The sequence below is a fragment of the Colobus angolensis genome, unplaced genomic scaffold (assembly GCF_000951035.1).
Source record: "Colobus angolensis palliatus isolate OR3802 unplaced genomic scaffold, Cang.pa_1.0 Scaffold16, whole genome shotgun sequence".
Classification (NCBI taxonomy): Eukaryota; Metazoa; Chordata; class Mammalia; order Primates; family Cercopithecidae; genus Colobus; species Colobus angolensis.
In genome coordinates, this window is record NW_012114710.1 from 3212867 (window position 1) to 3222189 (window position 9323).

At 44.6% G+C, this 9323-nt stretch overlaps 1 pseudogene; it reads left to right on the forward strand.

The window, feature by feature from the left end:
* Positions 1-1006: 1006 nt before the first annotated feature.
* LOC105508332 lies at positions 1007-4485 on the forward strand (annotated as a pseudogene).
* The last annotated feature ends 4838 nt before the right edge of the window (positions 4486-9323 follow it).

Here is a 9323-nt window from a genome sequence, read left to right on the forward strand (position 1 = left end):
TGCAGCCTTGACCTCCTGGGCTCAAGCAATCCTCCCACCTCAGCCCCTCAAGTAGCTGGGACTACAGGCACGCACCACCACACCCGGCTGAATTTTTTTGTATTTTTTGTAGAGGCAGGGTTTTGCCATGTTGCCCAGGCTGGGCTTGAACTCCTAAGCCCAAGCGATCTGCCTGCTTCAGCCTCCCAGAGTGCTAGGAGTGCTGGCATAAGCCATCATGCCCAGCCAGAGCTCTCTCTTCTTATGGCCTGCTCTCCCTGGGCAAAACCTCTGTACCACTGCTCCAGAGCTGGGGGTGGGGACAGTGGCACACTTCTTTCAAAGTGACACCCCTGTTTTATGAGCAGCATGCTGGACAGGGGCTTCTTGGCTTGCCTCTTCCAGTGAGCAACATCTGCCCTAAAAGCAAGCCAGGGCAAAAGCAATTGTGGCCTAGTGTTTTCAACCTGTCATGTCTAGGGTAGCAGTAGAGAGCTGAGTGAAGGACAGGAGTCCCCAGCTCTTTGGCTGTACTCACTGAGAATTTAGCCTCTGCCACACAGAGAAGGGGAGGAGAGAAATGCTGGCAGCCTGAACTCTGGGAGAGAAACCGGGAGCTGAGGCGATAGGAGGTGACTCCATATTCTTGGCCACCCAACCTGCAGTGGATCTTCCATCACATGGAGTTTGAGGGTAGCGGGAGGCAGGGAGCAGATCAAGTGTCACAGATTCTCACTGTCCAAAATTTAGGAGATTTACTTGAATAAATATTTATTCATTTGCTGTATGTCCTCTGGACAATCTCCAGGGACACTAAGTGTTGGGGTTTTTTCCCTAATAATTTTCACCAATTACTGATGTTTCATTGGGAAGCAGGTCCGAGAAACTTCTCACACTGTCATTCTGGAACTGGATCTCCAGTACTTGTGTTTGGTATTTTGCACAGAGGCACAGAAGGAAAACACAGTTAAAGTCAGGTTGGGAGCCAGAGAAGAAAAGTGAGGGGATGTGCTTTGGCTCTCCAAAGATGGCAGAGCACAGGTACAGCTTCTCACTGACTACACTCAGCCCATCTTGTACACTTGTCCAGACTGAATATGCTTTAGCTGCTGTAGTGGGAGGAGCCCCTTCAGTGGGAATTAAAGCTGCAAATGGTGTGGTATTAGCACTGAGAAGAAACAGAAATCCATTCTGTATGATGAGCAAAGTGCACATAAAGTAGAACCCATTACCAAGCATAGCGGGTTGGTGTACAGTGGCACGGATCCAGATCAGAGTGCTTGCGCATAGAATTCAAAAACTAGCTCAGCAATACTATAATATCTGCGTACCAATGATAACAACAGGAAGCAGCCAAATGCCTAGGCAGATAGGGGCAGGTCCCCAGTGAAACCCCATCTTCAAGCCAAAAACAGCCTGAAGGTTGACAGACCAGACTGCTGGTCCCAGATGAAACCCACAACTCAGAGTAAAAACTTCTGTTCTTGTTTGCCTGCCCTTTCCCAATTGATTCTTTCTGAATAATGTCTTTTAACCAATCGAATGTTGCCTTTTGCCTTTTCCAATACTACCTATGGCCTGCCTCACCCCTATTCTGAACCCATAAAAAGCCTTGGACCTGGCCATGTGAGAAGGAGAGAACCACCCGACTGCAGGGTTGGGGGACCACCCACCGCGTCTCCTCTCCACTGAGAGCTGTTCAGTTGCTCAATATAATGATTCTCCCCTCTCTTTGGGCACATTACAAAAGCTCAGGAACTGCCAAATGCAGGTACAAGCTATAACACAGGCGAGCTGGGGCATGCCAGCGTGGCTGAGCAAGGCCCGGGTCGGGCATGACCAGCCAGGGGTTCCTGGCTTGCAAAGTGACTGAAAAGAAAAATCCTACATCATTTTGGGGAATCACCCAGGATACCTGAAGGGTGAGTAAATGCGGATGTAGACACTTCACTTTTTTCTGAGGCTTCTTGTACTAAGACTCTTTTCTGAAGGCAGATGAAGCACCAAACCTCTGGTGAACCAATTAAGAGCAATGGCACAACTAAGAGGACAGGATGCTGGAGAGGACCCCAACACCCTCACCTCCATCATCTCTGGGGGTGGGAATGTCAGCATCGTTCCAATCCAGTCTTTCCTACAGCATTTTCCTTCTTTTTTTCACAGCTGTCATGGCACTATCTCCCTTACAACGTTAAGGGTGTTGTTGCAAACTACAGAGATATTACTGGGTGGAAAGAGCATTTGGCCCAGCCATCAGATATGCAATTGAGAACAAGGCAGTTTTTCTATCTATTCTTAGAGGCAAAGAGGAAGCACAGATTAAGATCTTCTCTCCCTTTTGGAGGAACTCAATTGCATAGATCAAGAGGCTTTTTACCCCAGGCACCTTCCCCACCCTGCACTTTTTCTTTTCTCCACCATGTCTGGAGTTAACACAGTCCCGCAAATACAGGGAGCTTTTTCTACGCTAGAGGATTTTTTTCCTTTTGAAAGGCATCTTACTAGGCCAGGACCCCAATTCTCCCTTTCACTCCCTTGTTTGAGGAGGACCCAGTTCCAGGTTTCACCTTAGTATTGAGCCTATGATAAGGAAGCAGTGAAGGAGCAGCCCTGCTGGCTGCTGTCTGCAGTCTGGCGAAGGCCACCTAGGACTTAACTTAATGCGTCCATGAACCCTCCTGAGGCAAATTTGCCCCAAACTCAATATGGAGCTTCAGGTTGAATTCCTAGAAAGGAAAACTACATCAGAGGGATCCAAAGGCAGGCAATAACAGAAGTCAAGGGGCACAGCGCAGGTGAGCATGACTAATTTCTGCTGGTTAGCTCCCCCAACCCATTTCATGGATAAAGGTCATGCTAGCATCCATGGAATAGATGAGGTTACCAAGAGGAGGGAGGACAGAACAGGGTGTAGGTGAATGCAGATAATTCCTATCCTCTAGGCCTCCCTGTTAACATGGGTGAAAGCCGCATTGGCACCCATGGGTGGCAACTTGCTGAAGTCACCAGGGCCTGGGGATACAAACCCCAGTAAAACCCCATCTTCAAGCCAAAAACAGCCTGAAGGCTGAAGGACCAGACTGCTGGCCCTGGATTAAACCTGAGACTGAGTGAGAACTTCTGTTCCTGTTTGCCTGCCCTTTCCCAATTGATTCTTTCTGAATAATGCCTTTTAACCCATTGAATGTTGCCTTTTCCAATACTACCTATAGTATGCCCCACCCCTATTCCAAGCCCACAAAAAGCCCTGGACCCAGCCATGCAGGGTGGAGAGAACCACCTGACTGTGAGGTGGGAGACCACCCCCCAGCATCCCCTCTCTACTGGGAGCTGTTCCACCACTCTATAAAATTTTTTTCCACCCTCCTCATCCTTCAATATCAGCATCTCCTCATTCTTCTTGGGAGCAGTACAAGAGCTCGAGAACTGCTGAACACAGGTACAAGCTGTAATACAGGCAAGCTGGGATGCACCAGTGTGGCCAAGTGAGGGCTGGGAGGGGTGTCACCAGCTGAGGATCCCCTGGCCTGCAAAGTGACCAAGAAGAAAAATCCTACATCACCAAGAACCCATTCCCATAGCTTGGCTGGTACAGAGTGTAATCACTGTAACCCAAGAATACACTCAGTCAAGTGGTGTTTGTCTATTTGGAGTTGATTTATCTGTGGTTGGAAGGAGGGATGACCATGTTTATTTCAGTCAGATCCATCCAGAGTTTACTTTGCTGGAAAACAACAGCAAAGAACTATGTGAAGGGGAAAATACTGAGAAAAGATACAATGAAGATCTGGAGCTTGAAGATGCATTCATACAGCTGTAAACCAAAAATCAAAATTTGAGGCCTCCCCAACCATCTGAATGGACTTCTTCCTCTGTCAGGGCATTCCTAACCTGAAGACTGCTTCAGGCCATGATGGAAAGTCAGTTGGACAGGCCTCTATACCTCTGTGGCATTAACATCAACACAGACTCTAAGTTTGATAAGAAGCATTTAGAGTCTATTCTTTCTGAAGCCTAGTGCCTGGAGGCTTCATCTGCATGATAAAATTTTGGTCTCCACAACCTCTTCTACAACCCCGACACTTCCTTTCTATTGATCCCAGGTCTTTAGATAAACTCAACCAATTGTCAACCAGAAAATTTTAAATCTACGTATAACTGGAAGCCCATCACCCCAACCTTCAAGTTGTCCTGCCTTTCTGGACAGTATTTCTTAAAGGTATTTGACTGAAGTCTCATGTCTCCCTAAAATGTATAAAACCAAGCTGCACCCTGGGTACATATTCTCAGGACCTCCTGGTCACTCAGAATAAATCTCAGAATAAATCTCTTCAAATATTTTACTATTTTACAGTTTGATTCTTTTTGTCAACACAGCTTTACCCTCAAGGAAAGCTCTGAAGGGCAAATGACAGAGGATAACATAGAAGTTGGAATCGGCAATGAAGCTGATTTGGGAGGATTACTCCAACTGAAGTTAAGGATTACTTAGCTGCCACAGCATAATAATGAAATGACTGAACAATCTGGAATTTCAGATAAGCTATCTACTTAAACATGTTTATGGCCAGACACAGTGGCTCATGCCTGTAATCCCAGCACTTTTGGAGGCCAAGGCCGGTGGATCACCTGAGGTCAAGAGTTTGAGACCAGCCTGACCAGCATGGTGAAACCCTGTCTCTACTAAAAATACAAAAATTAGCTGGGCTTGGTGGCAGACGCTTGTAATCCCAGCTACTTTGGAGGCTGAGGCAGGAGAATTGCTTGAACCCAGGAGGCAGAGGTTGCAGTAAGCCAAGATCACGCCATTGTACTGCAGTCTGGGCGACAGTGAGACTCCGTCTCAAAAAAACCAGAAACAAAAAACATGTTTAAAATATGTTTTGTTTTTCAGACTTTTTGGAAACTTATTTCTACATGGTTTAAATGGACTAATGTTTTTTAAATGACACTTGTAAGTCATAATAAACTATAAATCCCTCTGCAACAAAAAACAAAGAAGTAAGAACCTGGCAGCCCAAATGAATCTGTTGGTCATGGTTACTTACCTCTGGGGGACTTTGTGGTTCAGCTCACTCTGGAATTAGATCACTTCTTGGCTGAACTTGCACTGACAAAGCTGTGAGCAGTGATGCATGACAGCCTAGCCCCATTGGGAAGCATGTGACGACATAAGCAGCTCATTCTTCAGACCAGAGATAAGAAAGGCAGTGGGCTAGCGAGAGACAGCAAAAATGGGGTGGGAGGGAGCTGGGAGAGAGTCTTGGCAGGGCAGGACGCTCAGCAATAGATGAACTAGGAAGGGTCAGGGGTTAGGTCTCAGGCTGGTAGTTTTTGTTTGTAAAGTATTAATCTGCCTACTTAAAGACTCTATAAAGTGGAAGTATCACATGGTCATATTTTGCAAACTTCCACTAAAAAATGGAAATTCTCTCTGCTACTAAGAAAAAGAGCACAAGCGTAATAAAAAATCAAAATCCAGGCCGGGCGCGGTGGCTCAAGCCTGTAATCCCAGCACTTTGGGAGGCCGAGACGGGCGGATCACGAGGTCAGGAGATCGAGACCATCCTGGCTAACACGGTGAAACCCCGTCTCTACTAAAAATACAAAAACTAGCCGGGTGAGGTGGCGGGCGCCTGTAGTCCCAGCTACTCCGGAGGCTGAGGCAGGAGAATGGCGTAAACCCGGGAGGCGGAGACTCCGCCTCAAAAAAAAAAAAAAAAAACAAAATCCAGTCACTTAAATTCTTACTACTTTTTCAAATATTAAAACTAATTCAGTAAAAAAGAAACCCAACAACTAAATATTAATATAAAAACACTGAAAAAATAAGACATGGCTGGGCACAGTGGCTCACGCCTGTAATCCCAGCACTTTGGGAGGTTGAGGCGGGCAGATCACAAGGTCAGGAGTTCAAGACCAGCCTGGCCAGCATGGTGAAAACCCATCTCTACTAAAAGTACAAAAAATTAGCCAGGCATGGTGGTGCACACCTGTAGTCTCAGCTACTTGGGAGGTTGAGGCAGGAAAACTGCTTAAACCCAGTAGGCGGAGGTTGCTGTGAGCCGAGATTGCACCACTGCACTCCAGCCTGGGCAACAGAGTGAGACTCCATCTCAAAAAAATAAATAAATATTGGTTAAATGTATTCTGGCATGTCCAAAAAATAGATTACTATGTGATTTTTTTAAAAGATATTTGTTATATATTAGTAAGTGGAAAACAGGCTGCATATCAATATACATGGTACAATCTGATTTTATTTTAAATGTGTACATGCATAGCAAAAAATATGGAAGGATAGGCCAGGTGCAGTGGCTCACACCTGTAATCCCAGCACTTTGGGAGGCTGAGGCGGGTGGATCACAAGGTCAGGCGATTGAGACCATCCTGGCTTACACGGTGAAACCCCGTCTCTACTAAAAATACAACGGGCACCTGTAGTCCCAGCTACTCAGGAGGCTGAGGCAGGAAAATGGCGTGAACCCGGGAGGCGGAGCTTGCAGTGAGCCAAGATCGCGCCACTGCACTCCAGCCTGGACAACACAGAGCAAAACTCCGTCTCAAAAAAAAAAAAAAAAGAGCTTCCAGAGCATTTTGGTCTGTTGCCAAGCCCTTCATATATACATTATTCCATGTAATCCTCACAAAAAGCCCATGAAGAAAGTACCATTGTTAGCCCCATTTTATAGATGAGGAATATGAGGCAACAAAAGGTAAAAATGTTTCCAGGAAGTGGTCAACTTGAGACACAAATCCAAGTAAACTTGTGGGTAAGCCACTATTAATTCCACTCTCCTACACTGTCTCCTGATCTACGTGGAATTGTAAACAATTGTTATCACTGGATAGCAAGATAATTGTTGACTCTGATTATTAATTATGTTTGCTTACATGTATTTTCTAATTTTCTACAATCAACACTTAGGGTCTGTCTAAATGACAGAAATAAAGCCTAAAATTTCTTTTTTAAACATGCTGAGAATAACCAATCACATTCCACCTAGAAATTAAAATAACATTCATGCCCAAACCTAGACTTTATTTTTAGCAATCAAAAAGACAGACTCTTATGCCTATCTTTTTAACATAAAAATCTCCATTGCTGGAAATGTTGACAATTTAAACTTATTTACTTAAATTGAAAGTGAGAGAAGAGACTTTTATGTCCAGGAAAAGTAAAGTCATTATTTACTTCTCCTGGAAAGAAAGAACAATTAATACTAAAACTATTTTAAAAATTAGATAATTGCTGGGTCATACCTTTAAGAAATTGTAGGGAGGGAATATCCATTAGGAAAAATGTTAATAAAACTGAAAAGTCTTTCAATTTGGTAGGCATATTCTGCAGCCCAATTGGAGGTCAGTGTATAGAGCACCTTGGACATAATTATGTAACTCCTACTTAGAAAAAGACTCAATTTGCTATTTCCTTTTTGTTGTTTGTTTGTTTGTTTGTTTTGAGATGGAGTCTCACTCTGTCATCCAGGTTGGAGGGCAATGGCACGATCTCAGCTCACTGCAACCTCCGCCTTCTGGGTTCAAGCGATTCTCCTGCCTCAGTCTCCTGAGTAGCTGGGCTTACAGGCGTGCATCACCAGGCCTGGCTAATTTTTGTATTTTTAATAAAGATGGGGTTTCACCATGTTGGCCAGGCTGGTCTCGAACTCCTGACCTGAGGTGATCTGCCCACCTTGGCCTCCCAAAGTGCTGGAATTACAGACGTGAGCCACTGCGCCTGGCCTCAATTTTCTGTTTCAGAGGGGACTTTGTCAACAAGGATAAGGTATTTTGTTTACTAAACAGAAAATAAAAATAAAAACTACATTCAACCAGATAAGGACATAACCGAGCATACTCTTCCACTATCAGTCCTCACCAGAGGACTCTGGTCATAAAAAGAGCAGGCCTTCAACAGCTCTTAACTGACACTGTCTTAGTGTCAATCATGATAAGAATTCAGAATCCAGCCGGGCGCGGTGGCTCACGCCTGTAATCCCAGCACTTTGGGAGGCCGAGGCGGATGGATCACAAGGTCAGGAGATGGAGACCATCCTGGCTAACACAGTGAAACCCCGTCTCTACTAAAAATACAAAAAAAAAAAAAAAAAAAAAAAACACTAGCCAGGCGTGCTGGCAGGAGCCTGTAGTCCCAGCTACAAGGGAGGCTGAGGCAGGAGAATGGTGTGAACCCAGGAGGCGGAGCTTGCAGTGAGCCTAGATCAGGCCTCTGCACTCCAGCCTGGGGGACAGTGAGGCTCCGTCTCAAAAAAAAAAAAAAAAGATTTCAGAATCCGCCACTGAAGCCTCTGCCACATGAAAGACTCTTCCTTGAAAGTCCTACCAACCACCCAACCCAAACCAGGAGATTCTTTGCATCTTCCTAGCGCTCCGCTCCCTGGAGTGGTTTGTTAACCAGACCTACTCTTTTCCAGTCCTAGTTCTGCTATTTCTTTTCTCTTGATGTTAAAAAATACTTTGTGGAATGTTTAATCTATTCATTCATATATTGATTAAGTGTACTATTATGTACGGTCTGCAATGTTGACTGACTTGTGAAGTGGCTTGAGCCTGTATGTCCACAGCTCTGACTCATGAGTGAACAGGAAATACTAAGGAGACTCACCTCTTTGGGAACTCTGTGCCGCTTGTGGCTTTTGTGATTGAAATAGCATCAATAAAAGTCTTACACTGTGGGAAGACACAATTGTGCGTGAACCTGGTTGTTTCTGACCTTGTACCGCTCATGAAACTCAGGCACTGGGCTAAGTGCCAAGAAATAGAGGGAAAAAAAAAAAAATCTAGCGCCTGACCACAGGTGCTTCTGATCTGTGACTATTATCTACTGACTACAGAAAGCTGAATTAGTAGATTCAATTTCATTCCCTGTTACCAGATATTTCCAGGACAGGAAGTCATAGAAAGCTTATTAAATGAGTAATTAAAACTAGATTTAAAAGGATTAAGATTTTTTTTCTTTCATGGAAAACTTTTCTCTCAGTGGAGGCCTTTGAAACTGGATAGATGCCCATATTTCTGGGATGTAATTCATCCTACGTAACTTGTTACTTTTAGGTTGTGTCTTCCTAACACTGATTTTAATAAATTTGCCTTTCAAAGAAAGTAAAAGAAAAACTAATGACTCAAACAATTGTCATACATATCATGTGATGAAAAAAGTTAAATCGGGGGTGGTGATGATAGGTAACCTAGTAGCTGGGGAAATGAAGAAGGAAAAATGAGGAAGCTCGGAGTCCATTCTGATGCAGTGGAAACTACAGTGTGCTTTAGTTTCCCAAATTACCAGGGATAGGGAACAGATCCCTGTAACCAGGCAACAGATG